A 17,679-nucleotide genomic window follows, 5' to 3' on the forward strand; every position below is an offset into this window, starting at 1 on the left:
ATTCTAGATAACAAATCCACATTTTGTTTTTTATGAGACTTCAAAAATTGTATACAATACTTTATTTTCAACATCTGGATGAGTTGCTGATCTGGTAGAGGCAATGCAAGGTAGAGAGATCCTGTGTTTTTTTGAAACAGAATTTTCTCAAGCTAATTATTAGGGCCTTCTGCTTTGAGATGATAACAAAGTTCATAGTTTATTATTCACCAAATAACAAATAAGAAGAATAGCAAATAAGGATGAATGTTATCTATTCAGTTTAAATATATTTCAAACTTCTTTCAAAAATTATAATAAAATTTGGCATGTTTTGTAAATTGTACCTAAGCATTCCAGACTATATATCATTGGTTTCAACTGATTTTACACCTACAATAAAATATACCTATAGTAATGTTGTATTTATTCTAATAGATATAAGGTGCCAGGCGTATCTTACTTTTCTTGCATGTTTGTTCGTATGTTAATTTATGAGACTGTAAACTCAAGCAGTTTCCAATTCAACTATATACAGAGCAAAAATCAAAAATTAAATACAATGGTACAGATAGTCCTCGACTTTCAACAGTTCATTTAGTGAATATTCAAAGTTACAACAGCACTGAAAAAAGTGACTTATGACCATTTTTCAAAGTTACAACCCTTATAGCATCCCCATGATCATGTGATCAAAATTCAGATGCTTGGCAACTGGTTGATACTCATGACCATTGCTGTGTCCCAAGGTCATGTGATGACCTTTGTGACCTTTTGACAAACAAAAGTCAATGGAGAAGCCAGATTCACTTAACAACCAAGTTACTAACTTATCAACTGCAATGATGCAACTGTGGCAAGAAAAGTCGTAAAATAGGGCAAAACTCACTTAACAAATGTCTCACTTAACAATAGAAATGTTGGGCTGAATTGTGGTCCTAAGTTGAGGACTACCTGTATAAGTAATCATAAATAATAAATATCATGTCATCCATTGACATCCATTGATTTGTATTGTTCTCGTAACAATATGATTTCCAAAGCCCTTCTGGAAAAAAATGAATTTAACAAGCCTTTGAAATACCACAAGAACATGGGTCTCTCTTGCCTTTAAGGAAAGCTGTAAGAGAGGAATCTTTATGGAAAGTGCTGACTTTGAAGTCTTCTCTCATTAAATATCCCAACATGTGAGAATTTCCAGTAGACACCTACTGCTTGCTTCCATTGGTGATGGATTTTACTCAAAAGCAACAGTCTCAAAAATACCTAAGCACCAAGGTCAATGTGACTTTAATAAACACTGCTTTAAATTGCACTCAGAAATAAACTGGCAAATAAGGCAGCTACTTCAGCAGTTAGTTGACATGATAGTGATATTCTTGACTTGTAAGACTTTGTGCAATCACATTCTCTATTAACTGGAATCCCATTCTCTACCTTTGTTGTTTTGCTCAATAATTAAAGGTGAACAGAAGATCAGCCTTTTTATGCCAGATGTGTTTATTAGAGTTTTGTAGCCTGTTCTTCAAGATTCCTCTCCTCATAAATCAGCTCAGAATAAAAAATAATATACGTAACAAAATGTCAGTCTATTAAAATACAACCAAATAACAGGAATAGGACAATAAGATCAGTGTTGAGAGATAAAGTAATTAAATACAGAACCACAAACATAATTCAAGTCTGGACTGGCAGAAGTGAATCTGTGCAACTCTCCAATATAGCAAAAACAAAAGCATCCCTGTATCTTTTCCTGGTAAAGGAGTATCGATAATCCATATGATTTTGTCCCAATTCATAAGCTTTCTTGAAGCTCTCCAAAATGCTTACATTAGCATGCAGTTTCTTTTTGTTGATATATTAATTATTTTAATGGTAAGATACTTCAGAAGTCACATTAGAATTGCTAATATTTTTCAGACGATGATGGTTGTTCAATGAGAAATAAGATTGCCTTTACAAATGTTGTCTTTATATAACATGGCTTTTGAGACAGATGTCTCGTGGAGTCAAACTTAATTCCCTTTGAGTATTCCATTTCAGTATTAGCAACTCTTTTGCCTGAGGATTTCTATTAAGCAATTGCTATCCACATTTTTTCCCCAGTACATAATTTCCAGTGCATAATTTTCTAGTTAATTTATTTACTTACTTACTCCTGTCTTGTTCTTTCATTAGTATTTTTATTGGCTATTAGGTTTAATTGGTTCTTTGCAAGCAAGAATAGCTGTTGGGGTCCAGCAAGAAATCCCAGAATATAGTTGTGAAGTTCTGCAAATGCGAATCTCCCAATTGTGGTATAAGTCAAGGACTACCTACAATTGTTTGAGAAGTGAAGTCCGCAGGCCACCATAAAGAGATGACAGTTAAGACAAATCTCTCCCTTTCCTACCTAGGTTGGCTGAGCTGCATTTCAAATTTAGTGTACAGATTTATTTACCTAGTCAATATCAAAATGCTAGTTGCAAAAATGTTCTCTTGTTTTGGTCTATGTTTTTCCAAAAGCAGATTTAATCACGTCATTTGGATTTGGCTGGGTTTTTTTTAAGTCAATTTATTTAATTGCCCTATGGAAGTTATCATGTATCATTGGCAAAGGGAATGAAACAATCACTTTTTCAATCTTGTGATATTATTTTTATTCAGGTTTAGATCATAGAGTTTCCTCACATATCCCCCAAACATCTTACTGTATTTTTCGGAGTATAAGATGCACCTTTCCCCCCCCCCAAAAAATAGGGTGGAAATCGGGGTGCATCTTATACACTGAATACAGCATTTTTGGTTTCCCCAACACACACACCCCCCCGCATCCCATTTTCCGCAAAAAACGGATGTGCAGAGGGTTTGGGAGGCCTGCAAAGTGCTCCTGGGGGCTGAGGAGGGCAAAAACAAGCAAAACATGGGGTGTTTTTTTTTTCATTTTTGCCCCCCTTAGCCCCCAGGAACACTCTACAAGCCTTCCAAATCCTATGCATGCCCCATTTTTCACAAAAAACGAGGCGTGCAAATGGTTTGGGAGGCCTGTAGAGTGCAAAAACTTTTTTTAAAATTTACCTCTTCAAAATCTTGGTGCATCTTATACTTCGGTGTGTCTTATTGTCCGAAAAATACGGTATATTGATTCAAAAATGTGAATACTGTAACACCCTACTCTCTCCTTCACTCCTATGAAAAAGCAGAAGCAATAGACTAGGGGTGTCAAACTCACAGCATCACGTGACATATCGGGACTTTTCCTCCTTCACTTAATCGGGTGTGGGTGTGGCCATCTCATGACACATCTGACCAATGGGCCAGGAGTTTGACAGCCCTGCAATAGACTGCTCATTGTAATTGTGCCAGTCCTGTTCTAATCAAATTGTCAGATCAGGCTTTTTCTATGCAAAAGACTGTTTATACAGAAATATGCTGGCCCCCTTATTGTGATTTCACTGCAGACTGCAGAGTTGGTTGATCCAAAGTAGAGATAACACAGTACAGAATAGACAATACTGGTGTTTTGGGTGGAGACAGAGGGGGTTCTTCCTTGCACTTATGAGAATTCAAGAGGAAATGAGGAGGGGGAACCAAATATACTGGAAATAGGGATGCCCCCAACAACACAGCCGATTATTTGGTTGTGGTGAAAGGTTTACATTCATTCTTCCACGGCTGTGCAAAAAGTCTTCTCAGAGGCATGTAATTCATTTAAACAGCTTTGACTGGCATTGAAAGCCAGCTGGGCTTTAAAAAGGCACTAAACTGGTTGAAATAAATAAAAAATAACCTTAAAATGTACAATGAAATTTAGTTCCACTTAACAGGTTTTAAATTCCCTGAACTGGATTTGTTTTTCTGATGTTAGTGTTTACTTTCTTGTTCTCCTCTGACAGACTTAGGCAGTGGCATGGCTCAGGGGTTTTGGAAATGAAAAGTTTGATGGGGATTCTTTTTGAATGGCTGCAAGCATATCTTAGACACAAACAATTCTACTGTAGAAAACACAAATATATCTTTAACTTTAAAACTTTATAACTTTTTATAACTTTAAAAAGTGATTTTTTTTGTTTTCAATCTGTGTTTATTATAGTTATAATTAAAAGGGAAACTACTCAAAAGACATTACATCAAAAGAAAAATAAACCAAACAGTATAGTTGTTCAGATATCATAAACTGGCTAATAAAAAGCTTTATAGCCACCTAATACTTATGAAATCTCATTAAGGTGGGAAGGCAACAAAACTAAATAATGAGGATTTGCTTGTAGCAGTTTCAATTTCTATAGTTCAATTTGTAAATAAAAATAACATTAAAATAAGACTCGTGAAATGAAAAAGCTAGTTGTTTCAAGGTCAACATTGTTAAGCCTCAACACAATTTAATTATAAAGCGATGCCTTTGGATATTTTTCTAATGAGAAAAATGTCATGGTGCCAATAATCTTGTTACATGGTTGATGTCTATGCATAAGCCATTAATATCCAGTGAAATTATTATATTGTCTAAAGACTAAAAAAAAGGCTGTTCATTTGTGACAGCAATATCTGAGGACATATTCCCCAGGAAGTGGAAAAGACAGACAGAATTCTATTTGTTTGGCTTATTCTCAACCAATAGATACTGAGTTGATTATATCCTATATATCTATATTTATATCTATATATCTCTATCTCCATGTCTGTCTGTCTGTCTATCTATCATATATATATATATATATATATATATATATATATATATATATATATATATATATATGTGTGTGTGTGTGTGTGTGTGTGTGTGTGTGTGTGTGTGTGTGTGTGTGTGTGTGTGTGTGTGTTTTTGTTGTATTTGTGCTGATAAATAAATAAAGGGAGACTAGTATAGATCTATCTCAAGCTATTTAGCTCTCATCAGCTAGCCATACCCTTACTGGGATTTGAACCTGGGCTATATCACATACTAGGCAGAGATCTTAGCCATTAGGCCACAGGCTCTTATCCATTATCAGCGAAGCCAGGGTGAAAGGTATCTATTAGATTTTTTACAACCCCCGGTATGCCCAAATATGGGAGGAAGATCACTACTTCCATTCTCTGTCCTTCGGCTCGTCACAAGAGACCATCCAGGCAGAAACCCAATATTTTTACTGTTGCCTTTTTGTTACATTTTGTTGTATTTGTGCTGATAAATAAATAAATAAAGGGAGACTAGTATAGATCTATTTCAAGCTATTTAGCTCTCATCAGCTAGCCATACCCTTACTGGGATTTGAACCTGGGCTATATTACATACTAGGCAGAGATCTTAGCCATTAGGCCACAGGCTCTTATCCGTTATCAGCGAAGCCAGGGTGAAAGGTATCTATTAGATTTTTTACAACCCCCGGTATGCCCAAATATGGGAGGAAGATCACTACTTCCATTCTCTGTCCTTTGGCTCGTCACAAGAGACCATCCAGGCAGAAACCCAATATTTTTTTAAAAAAATCATATATATATATGTGTGTGTGTGTGTGTGTGTGTATGTGTGTGTGTTTGTGTGTGTGTGTGTGTGTGTGTGTGTGTGTGTGTGTATATATATCAGTTACTATGTCCTTGTCTCTCTATGAATGGAAGGACCTAGACTAGCAAATGCTGCTAGAAGAATGCCTGGATAGTATTACAATTAAGTGCTTCTAAAACTGGTTTGAAATCCATACTGAGACAGTGCTGATCAATAGTTCTGCAAAGAATGGACTGCAGTATTGAGTGGAATGCCACCAAATTCAGTCCTGGGCTATATACTATTCAGAATTTTTATCATTTATCCTTTATGTCAGTAGAGGATTATGAAATTTGCAATGGACAAAATATTGGATGGGACAGCTAACACTCTAGAAAACAGACAAACAATAATTTCTCGATAGGTTAAATGGATAGAAAATAACAGAATGGTGTTTAATATAAATAAATGCAAATGTATTCAAGCTTGGAACTAAATGAAATGTATATATTATATATAATACCTTGCTTAGCAATAAACGGATCTTGAAATAGTTGATCACAGATTTAATGAAGTCAGTGGTATTACTTGACTGCTAAAAATATTGCCAATTTTGGGTTGCATCCAGGGATGGGTTGCTACTGGCGTTGCTGCCTGCTCTCTTCGCACACACTTTTTTTAATGACTAGGCCACTAGCTTAATGGGAAAGAGTAAGGCTACCACAGAAGTCAGGTTTGCTTAATTCATCACCTGTATAGTTAAAAATTGATTGAACACCATTCACAAAACACCTGAGCCCCATTCTGTACTTCAGAAAAATATTGCAGATGGACATTTCTCACAACTGCCCATTTATAACTATATAATTTTTTTCACAATCTATTGATCCAGGTGTGACCTTCAAAATATGGAATACCTCGCCATATACTATCAAACAGATGTCCTGGCTGTTTTGAATTTAAATAAGGCTCTTTATGAAATCATTCTGTTTCTCTAAAATTGTTCTTGCAATTTCATGTCTGTCTGTCTGTCTGTCTGTGTCTGTCTGTCTGTCTGTCTGTCTGTCTGTCTATCTATCTATCTATCTATCTATCTATCTATCTATCTATCTATCATCTATCTATCTATCTTCTATCAACCTTATTACATATAGTCTTTAGTGACCATTACTCTGAACACACAAGCATGTAACTACACTATGAAATTGGCTTTCATAGCCAAATCATACCACCATTTTACTGACAGTGTCTTGTCTTAAGTAATATCCTGAAGACTAGGAAATATAATAAAGGGGACTAATGTATTTATTTCTTTATTATCAAATTTGGACCCTCACAAAAAAAACAACACCCTACAGCATTTTATGAATTTAAACAAAATAAAACTATCAATTTAAAATAATAAATCTAAACAATACATAATAATAAAACTACTTAAATATCATTCAAATATCATTCAGGCCTTGCTTTGCCTATAAGCTCATCTAAGGGCTGGCAATGGGAAGCTTAGATTCTATTTTATTTATTAAATTTCTACATTACCCAGCTCACCTAAGTGAGACTGGGGGGTTTAAAACAGTGCAATAAAAATATAAATACCTGAATGAAAACAGACATTAAAAACAGAGTTAAGAAAAATTTAAAACGTACAAGTTAAAAGTAAAAAATCAAAATTTAAAAGGCTAAGAGGTTAAGAAAGCAGTGGGAGTGCCTTCAATCCACCAGCTATTCCCAGGGTTGCATCACACTCTCAGATGACCCATGCTAATTGGAAGAGCCAGGTTTTAACACTCTTCCAGAAAATCAGAAGAGTGAGGTCCTACCTCTGAGGGTAAAATGTTCTAATACAGGGGTGTCAAACTCAAGGCCTGGGGGCTGGATCCAACCTGTGGAGTGCTTAGATCTAGTCCACAAGGCCACCCTGGAAACAGCAAAGGACTGGCCCTTGGTGTCTCTGCCAGCTAAAACAGAGCTCCATTTTCGCTGGCAGAGGGTTGCAGGAGGCTGTTGCAGCCGAAAATGGAGCTAGGGTGTTGGTATCCATTCCGGGTGTGTGTGTGCAGGGCGGTTTTGCCTGCCTGAAACACACACACACAGGGATGGAAAAACATCGCACCAGAAACATCTTTCCGGCCTAGACGGTCAGGACTCACTATGCAGCCTCATGAACTATGTGAGCCAATTACTCCCACACCTGCCCCTTCTCCCCCCTATGCCATGCAGCTTGTAACTTTCGATTCCCTGTCTCCCCTCCCTCTGCTAGGTTGTAACTTTCTATTCACCCTTTGCCCACCCTTTGCCATGATGTGATTTTCGATTGGTTTATTTGTAGAATGCTGTGACTTTTTCATTAGTTTACTTGTACCATGTGTGATTATATATGCCTTGTGATACGCTCCTTTTGATGACGCTGTAACTAACTTTTCTAATAAAAGAGACCTTCAATGTTCATTCGAAGTTCGCTCATCCTGAGGATTTCTGCCTGGTGTTTTCCTTTCAATTCGGCCAAGGACACATGAGCGGCCCTCCAGTGTGGCGACAACGCCGCACTAGGGACCCCATTTTCTCTGGCACAGCAGTTGGGCCTCCACAGGAGCCTCCAACATGAGTGCCATTGAGCTGGCCATGCCTATCCTGGTCACGCCCACTCCAGTCCCACAAAGTCAAACACAACCCTGATGCAGCCCTCAATGAAATTGAGTTTGACACCCCTGTCCTAATGGATGAGGCAATAGCAGAGAAGGGCCTTCTTCTAGAACCCACCAGTCAAAATGTCTAATCTGATGGGATATGCAGCCGGTGTATTTACTCAATTTACTAGAATCACGACCCAAATGGGCAGTGGGATTTTATGCATGGACATCTGCACAAATATGATGCCCAGTTTCCTATTTTCTGACAAATGTTCCCAGCAGAGCTTCATATAATTACAATTTTCCAAATATATAGTCATGGAAAAGACTAAACAGTGTGCTGACTATTTAATACATAGGCATTTTATAAAATAACATGGATCTCAGACTTGTTCTCAGTTGGATTTCTTAAACACCCTAGTCCTTAAGAAATCAGATAAATATCACTTACTCTAACCTTTCATATGATAACCGTGCCAAAATATATTTTAAAAAATTCATTCTGCTGCTTGATTTAATTACCTCTGCACAGTTACATCAAAAAGTCATTTCAAGAAAATCCTTCTGGAATTGAAATTATGTCCTCATTGAAACTGTAGAACATGTATTGAAAAAATGTATTTTTATTGTAATATTAGGAACAAGCACTACTTTAAATCAAAATTCCAAGTAAGATAAAAATATGCATTGCTGCATACTCCTCTCTCATGTTGACAAGGCAATAGCTGTACACAAAGCTAAATATCTTGTTGCAAATAGGTCATAAATAGTTAAACTACACCAGCTGATGTCATGTATGTTTTATTAATGATCATATAAAATTGTGAATGTTCCTTATTTGTGAACTGTGTGGTGGCCTTTGGATCTTGTGTGATGTTCTTAAATTTACCTATTCTTAAATTTTGTTTGAAAAGTCTGTTGAGTGAATTTTAACTTCAATAAACAAAAATCAATAAAAATCAATTAGGTTTCACTGTTATATCTCATCATGCTCCAATAATATTGTCAGTGGTATTTATGAGGATAGTGTTGACTCCGAATGTGTTGTGGGCTTCTTGGATTGTAACTCTACAGCACGGAAACTGATGGGTTGCCAACCTGCAGTTGGGAAGTCAATCCTGAAGGTGTTGGAGCTAATGATGTAAGTTCAACACAAATAGATCCTAAGAACATGGAAAGGATCCAAACCTTATTCAAGTGCCCAGTCCTAAAACAAGATGGCAGTTAAGAAGAGTTTAGTCCGATGATGGTGAACCTTTGGCACGTGTCCCAGAGGTGGCACACAGAACCCTCTCTGTGGGCACGTGTGCCATTGCCAGCTGCTTTACTGGTTTCCGGTGCACACATGCATGCAGCCAACTGGTCTTCGCTGCCGTGGAAAACGGTCTGAAAACAGACCGAAGAATGCCCCCAAAACAGGGCTTTTTTTCGGGCCACGTTCAGGCCGTTTTTGGCCATTTTTCAGGCCATTTTCCTGGCCATTTTCAGGCTGATTTCCAGGCCGTTTTCTGGGCCATTTCCGGGCTTCTTTGAGGCCATTTTCTGGCTGTTTTCTGGGTCATTTCAGGGCCCAAAAACCAGCCAAAAAACAGGCATGCGCACGATGGCCAGCTGGTCTTCATGTTTCCAGCACTTTGGCACACGCACATGCAGGCATGCACATTCCAGTTTAGGCACTCGGTGCCAAAAAGGTTCAGCATCACTGTTCTAGTCATAATCGTCTGTACAACTCCTTGAGTATTACTAATCAATCAAGGTCAATTTGCCATTTAAGGGCATGCTTCAAGGTTCCCTCCAGCTTCCTGATCTGTTCTGCTGGTTTTAAATTCCTACAGCCTCCAGGCTCCCTGCCCTGTAGACTGATCAATAGTTTTTGACCTCTGGATTGGATTCAGCAAACTTCTGCAGTTCTGAACTTTTGAACTTTCAGTTAATAGCTTGGGCGTTTTTTTCCTTTGAACTGTTTCCATAGACTGGCTTACTCTGTTCCTGTCCGCAGGCAAAGAATTCTTTTACTAGTCTCTGCTTGTGTGAATGTAAACTTCAATTTTTAACCTTATGTCTGGTCTTCACCTATTTAAGCACTGAATTGATTTATGGTCCAGTTAATAAATAAATTAGAGCAATATACCAATTATTCTTGTGTAATTGTTCTTGTCTATTCACAACTCAACTTTATATAGAATTACTAAATATTTAAATTTCCTTTTCCAAAAAGCAGTGACACGTTCTTTCAGATAACAAATTCATTCGTTAATTTGTTGAATCTGTGAGACATTAATTAGTTTGGGGTTAGTTTACTGCACATATAGTACATCTTGTATTGAAAAAAAAAAGATTCTCAGCATATCCCGGAAAAGGGAGTACATTTTGGGTGGGGTGGGAAACCAGGTAATTGACTGGCTACTGGAATATAACAGCAGCAATAATCTAATGTTAGTTAAACTCATTCACAGTTTAATATTCAAAGGGCAAGATTCAAAACACACCCTCCCACACAGATATAGAAACAGGGAGATGGTGAGTCTTGCCTTGGACACAAATCCACTGAATGACATCAGGCTAGTTACTTTCTCTCAACCCCAGGAAGGAGACAATGGCAAACCATTGAAAAACCTTGCCAAGAAAATGTTTCTATGTAGTCTCTGAGAATTAGACATGATTGAATGAAAGAATATACTTTGTGTGTTTTTATAAGCCACACACATACACACACGTTTACATTTGACTTTGAGTGTGAGCACAGAATGAACAAGTTTTATATTTCTAAATTTTATTTCCTGATATTATGGTGCTGATTTATCAATACCATTAGTGTTACTGCAAAATACAAATGCTATGAAAGCAGGAAAAAACCCTGGTCCATATAGATTTCCACTAGAATGATATCTGTTATTAATGGTAATTTTTGGTCTATATAATGAGATTTATATGAAATGCATGTTTTTGTCATTTTATGAGTCTACATTATAGTAATATTGATTGAAACTGGGTCTTACATATTGTACTAGTTTAATATCCTTGTTAAATGTATATGCTAAAATTTTAATGGTGACATTATCGCAGAGATTACTGAATGTATTTCCTTTTCTAATTCATCCTCATCTGTACAGATTCTTTAAAGGAAGTCATGCATCTCTTAATATTAAACCATTAGTACATATACTTCCTATCTGAGAACATGTATTTGGCTATGGACACTTCTTTAGATGTAGAAAAAGCTTTTGATGTGTACTTATTAAATATTTGAAATATATTTATTAACTAGGTTAGACTGTAGAATTTAAATCACTCAGCTTAATATGGGCAAGGCTTAGAGCCCATTAAAATATACTGTATGTAATAGCTTTGAAAGTAGAGAAAAAGATGGGTTTTTTTCCCTACTACCGTGTTTCTCCGAAAATAAGACTTATTTTTATTTGACCCCTGAAATAAGCAGTTGACTTTATTTTCGGGGAGTTATTATTTTTGAGGTGCAAGAGGTGGCAAACATGGCCACCTCATGGCTGCTGCTGTTGCAACATTTTTGGGGAGGGCTTAAAAGGAGCCGAGGTGGCGCAGTGGTTAGAGTGCAGTACTGCAGGCCACTTCAGCTGACTGTTATCTGCAGTTCAGAGGTTCTAATCTCACCGGCTCAAGGTTGACTCAGCCTTCCATCCTTCCGAGGTGGGTGAAATGAGGACCCAGACTGTGGGGGTGATATGCTGACTCTCTTTCAGCTAAGAGAGGGCTGAAAGCCCTATGAAGCGGTATATGTCTAACTGCTATTGCTATTTTGGGGGGAGGGATTATTTTAGTGTATGAGCTCAAAACCCAATTGGGCTTATTATCCAGGGAGGTCTTATTTTGGGGGAAACAGGGTATCATGCCTGAAAGAACTATCCCCATGGAACACCACTGATCCAGAAAACCACAATGGTTTTTCAAACTTTTCCTGCAGACAAAATCTCTCATAGTAGTTAGCATATTGATACTACTATTAATTATGATAATAGATAATAGATAATAGGCCAGTACATTTGTTTGCCCAGTGTTATTGGATCACTTATTTACTCCTTGCTTAAGGATGCGGACAAGATGCTTGGAGTTATTATCTGCTCATGAGATCATATCCCTTTTGGCTGTAAAGGCTGGGAGTGATCTATTGATGGAAGTCTTATGTTCTATTATTAATGTCTCCATGGTAATAATTGGTTTTTTTTCATTATGTAAAAAAAGGACACCCCATTCCACAATTTAAAAGCTATATAAAAATTTTCTAATTTGCCTTTCTAAATCAAGGTGGTTAAAAAGATGATGGGTAGGGAACTCCAAATGCTTATGGATGATAATGATTATCTAGAATTGTTTTAGTGGATAAGTAAACAGCCCATAATAAAATGAAGTAAAGATGTTGATGGCTTGGGACATGGTTATGCTCAAATTAATCTCAGATGGGATTTGAGGGTTGGTTTGTTTTTTGAGATTGATGCTCCTTCCTATAGATTGATGCTTTTCCATTAAGACCTTGGGTTCTGAGTACTACAATATATATGTGTGTATACACACACACACACACACACACACACACACACACATATATATGTGTGTGTGTGTGTGTGTGTGTATAAAATATTGTAATTATTTTCTTTACTCAAAGATAGAGATTATTTAAAAAAAACCTAACAATAAAATTAAAAAATGCATTGAAATTTGTGTATAAAATAAAACCATGTTTTCTAGAATGACTCTAATTTTTATTAGATTGAACCCTGACCATACAGAATTATACTGATCAAGAATTTCATCGTTCATATAAAAGCCAGGTAACAGTAATTTCCTTAGTCCAAATATTTACGTCTCAGATCATAGTTTCTTTCCAATCATAAATTATTATTTTTTGCTACAAAGTCAATTTATTCAACTTTGGTCATGAATAAAAAGATTTTAAATTTTCAATACCTAATTTATTAATAAATTTATATTTCTAATCCTTTTGTTTTTGAGAACATTAATATTCTGTTTTTTATAATCAGATAGAATATTAATAAAAAGCAAATATTAAGTAACATTGAGTAACCAAAGAGGAAATCCAAATCATCTCTATTACAATTTATTCAATTAAAAAAAAATCTAACAGCTAACCTTTTATAAAATATATTTCTAATGCAAGATATATGTCACATTCTTTAGATCACAATATCACTGATTTGATAAAATAGGATGTTCCAAAACTTTGTGTAAATTTACAATGTTTAACCAAAGCCTTTTATTTTTCAAATGTTTATAAATTCCATTGAGATCTAAACTATACATTCAATAATTTAGGAGTTTCAGAGATTGCCAACACAACAGTTCCAAAGAGAGATCAACAAAAGTTTTAATTGTATATTCTGACATTGGAAATTTTTTGGTCATTCCTCAAAACTTTAAAAGAAACTTCAATGACAAAGTGATCTTTTTTTGCCCTGGTTAAAAAAAACAACAAGCGTATCATCTTAAAATTAGGGTTATCCCAAATTTTCAGCTTCTTGTAACAAGGCTGTTTAAAATTTAAAACCATAATCTAAGTTTTACAAATGTATTTTGCTACCTTTAGAGCAAGAGAATATAAGTAAATATTGAATGCAGCTAAAATTAGAATGAAGGACTTGTCAAATTTTCAATGGAATCAGATAATTGTTTAGTTCTATCCATAATTCATAGTCAAAGTTATTATCATTTTACTTAAAACGTGTCAAAATATAAACTCTCCATCGTCAAAAGAAAACTTAGTACATTCATCTAATGAAAACCTGAAGGTTTGTCCATTCCACCAAAATGTCAATAGTTCATCAGTTTAAAATAGTATGAATGAATTAATGTATACTGTAGTAGCCTCTTCAAATATATATCATTCTAGACCAGGGGTATCAAACTCATGATGACACGTCATCACATGATGTATCACAACTTTCCCCCTTCGCTAAAACGGGTGGATGTGGCCAGCACATGAGTTTTACTATTCTAGACTTTGTAATTATTTTGACATGTTTATTCTTACCAATAACTTCAGAGGAATTGTCAACCATCTATTTATGTCAATATTTATCCCATGTAGTATAAAAAAGTTTAATTGTGCTAATAAATATCTTCCTGGAAATAGTTATTTCAGGGAATTTGAGACCACATGAACAAACTTCAAGTCACTTTTCCTTACAAATTTCCACAAATATTTGTGTCCAATTAATTGAAATAATATATTGGATTCAAATTTATAAATTGTGAGGTGGATTTAGTTGTGTTTTAAGCAACTCAACTGGCAAAAGGAGAGAGATCATTTAAAAACCATTGGGTTACCTATTTTAGCTTTATGGTGAATTGATTAAGAAGGAACACTACCTGTCTAACCTTCTGTGACCTGCAAAAGGCTACACCTCCCACCACTCTGATTTCTCCTCTTCCCCAAGTTTTCCCATTCAGCCAACTCTCTCCCTGAACATACATGTTTACAAACTCCCAATTCCAATGGCCAAATTTTCACTCTAGTCCACCTGAGTACAATTTAGTAGGCATCACCAAATAATTCTCCTCTCCTCTACATATTCACTCTTACATTACAAATAAGAAGCAGTGGTGGATGCTCCAATGGTGGTGAGAATAAAGATATATTAATAATAGAGACAAGAGACATCACATTTCCAGTTAAGTATCAAACACAATAGAAAACAGAAGGAATCAAGTGAGAAGTCCAAGCAAGTTCAAGAAGCTAATTTCTTCATCCAGTCCAATTTGACTCCTACTTTCCCAATACCCTCCCAATCCTAACATAGTAACTCTTCAACATTTCCTCCTCTACACTTAATTTTCACGAAACTCTCTTCCTCCATGCCTAATTTCCTCCATGCCTGACTCAGGTATGGTCCCCTTTGGTTTCTTGCTCAGGCAACATCCCTATGCCCAAGTCCTTACGTTAATTCCTGTTAGTAGTCCCAGAAGAGAAGAGTTGTATTTTGGAGTCTAATGGGAGTTATTTTATTTCTCCTAACCATGACCATAACTTTCTTTCCATTGTCTGTTGATTTGTAAAAATAATTCATAGGTGAAAAATTACTTTGCAGATGAAATTTTGAAATACTACTTCGGATGAATTTAAGTTAGTTGAATAATTTTGTACAGCTCTATAAGTGTACTTATATTAAATGGTAGTTAACTTTTTGAAATAAAGCAAAGTAATATACTGAAGATATGCTAAAGACAAATAGTAGCATTTATGTATTATATTATTTTGTTACAGGATTTTTAAATTTCATTTTCCTGCCTTCATATACCCACTGAAGAATTAACATTTTCCCAATTTTTTTTGCGTGTATGATGAAAATTTTTAAGCTACAATTCTTCCACTGACTATAAGGATTTCTCCCAGGGATAGGGTCAACATATTTCTTTTTCTCAATGTTGTTTGGTAAATACATTATTATGTATGTACGTTTTCCATGCTCTCCACACCAAATTAAGGGATTAGAGGGTTATAAAAGGGAAAGTTTTTATATGTAGGTTTTCCATGACACAAAGGAACAGGAAGATATTCCCCTGCTTAGGCTTTTTAATTGGCAATTTACACTTTTATTGCTAAATTACAGAAACTATTATAAGAAAAACATTACTTCTAGAAAACATGTAAAAATAAATAAATACACATGAAAAAATAGAAGGAAAAAACCACCCCAAGAAAACCCAAATATAAGCTTCAATATTGCAAATTATATTTTATTCATACAGAATTGTGTTAATCAGTTTATCATTATGTGATAAAGATCAAGATAAAGGCTATAAATGAGCACATCTTTAATACATTGTTTAAAAGTAAAAATTACATGGCCAATTTGTCTAATTTAAATAGAGTTTTGTTTGTTTGTTTGCTTTGATCTGTCAGGTCAGTGGTTCCCAAACTTGGCAACTTTGCTCTGCTGGCTGGAGAATTCTGGGAGTTGAAGTCCACAAATCTTAAAGTTGCCAAGTTTGGGAACCACTGTCTCAGGTAAAAAAAGAATACTAATTTCTTTTACACAATATTTTACAGGAATATCTTTGTCAATTATTACATCTGTATTATCAATCTTCAGTATTGCATATAAGGCTGATGCAAAGCTTAATATCTTGTCTTCTTTTTGACAAAGGACCTCAAAATATCCTTCATAATATTTATTATCACAAATCTTGTTTTTATTCTATAAATCATCAATTTCTACAAATTATACCACCTCATCCCAATCCAAAACATTTTCTAAAAATTTAACAACTTTTTATAAAATATTTTCATCAGAATCCTCTGAGAGTGCTGTAAATTTCATTTCCCCCCTCTCTCAATGCCAATGCTAATAGAATCCTATTGTCTAGTTCTCTTTCTAATTATCTCTAATTCTCTTTCTGCAATCTCTCTCTTACTCTCCAAAATTTCAATTTTGTCATTGTTTACCTCTACAGATACTTGTTTTTACAGAGCTGTTCTCCTGGACCATGGGAGTTGAAATTCTTTGGCTAACAGGACCCCATAGGTCTTTCCCACGGGAATGAGCGGAGTGGGCTAGTGCCTTTGGGGTGAGATGGTCTTCATATGCCCTGGACCCACACCATAAAGGACTTTAATGGTGATAACCAATACTTTGAATTGAACATGGAAGCAAACTGGCAGCTAGTGAAGCTCACATAAGAGTGGTGTCACATGTACCATCAGAGGTGATTCCAGAACGCTCCATACCACTACATTCTGTACCAGTTGTTGTCAAGGTTAAACCGCTTTTGAAACATTTAGGTCTTATTGCTTTTAACTTTCCAAAGAACTGGTGGGAGGGTAGGGTGAAAGAATAAAGATGCTCCAGAGGCAGACCGTGAGAACCAAGATCCCATCAAGGACACCGATGCAGGTGCCCGACAGAGACATGAACTGTTCTCAAAACAAAAGGATGATTCATAATTGGACAATGGGACCAAACCGGGGTAGGGAGAAGAAGGTATTATTTAACTATACAAGCATTGCACAGGAAAAGTCGGAGTTCTTTTTGATTCTTCAGGGCTGAAATGCTGTATCCAATGAAGTTTTGTTTTTGGGATTTAAAAGTTCCTGAGAGTGTCTACTTTTCTTGAGTTTGCTTGTCAGACCGTTGACATTTGTAGTTTCTGAATACTATTCAAGGATAATCTCATATAGAGAATATTTAAGTATTCCAACTGGGAGATAACGAAGGCACGAATGATTGCATGCAGGACTGCATTATCCAGGAAAAGGGGCAATTGTATGAAGAATCTCCTACCATGATTGCCACCTGATCTTCCAACAGACGTTTCAAGTCTAAGAGCACCCCCAGATTGTCCAGCAACTCCATCCAGAATTAAGGATGATAAGATTGTTTTAAGCTTTTATATATAGAGATCTTTGATAAAAATAATTAAGAAAAGATTCTATTAGATTTGGTATGCGTACCTCTTAATACAGATATATGTGCATGCAATATTAATGTAATATCCTATGGTGTAACATCAAATGATATGTGATGATAAAGCAATTCTGTTGTGGCACCGCCAAATTCTTCAGGAACCCAATCAGATGAGGAGGAGGTGTGGGAGTCAGGGTCAGCATCAAGGCAGCCTAAGAGCTCTGAG

The sequence above is a fragment of the Thamnophis elegans genome, chromosome 9 (genome assembly GCF_009769535.1).
Source record: "Thamnophis elegans isolate rThaEle1 chromosome 9, rThaEle1.pri, whole genome shotgun sequence".
NCBI lineage: Eukaryota > Metazoa > Chordata > Lepidosauria > Squamata > Colubridae > Thamnophis > Thamnophis elegans.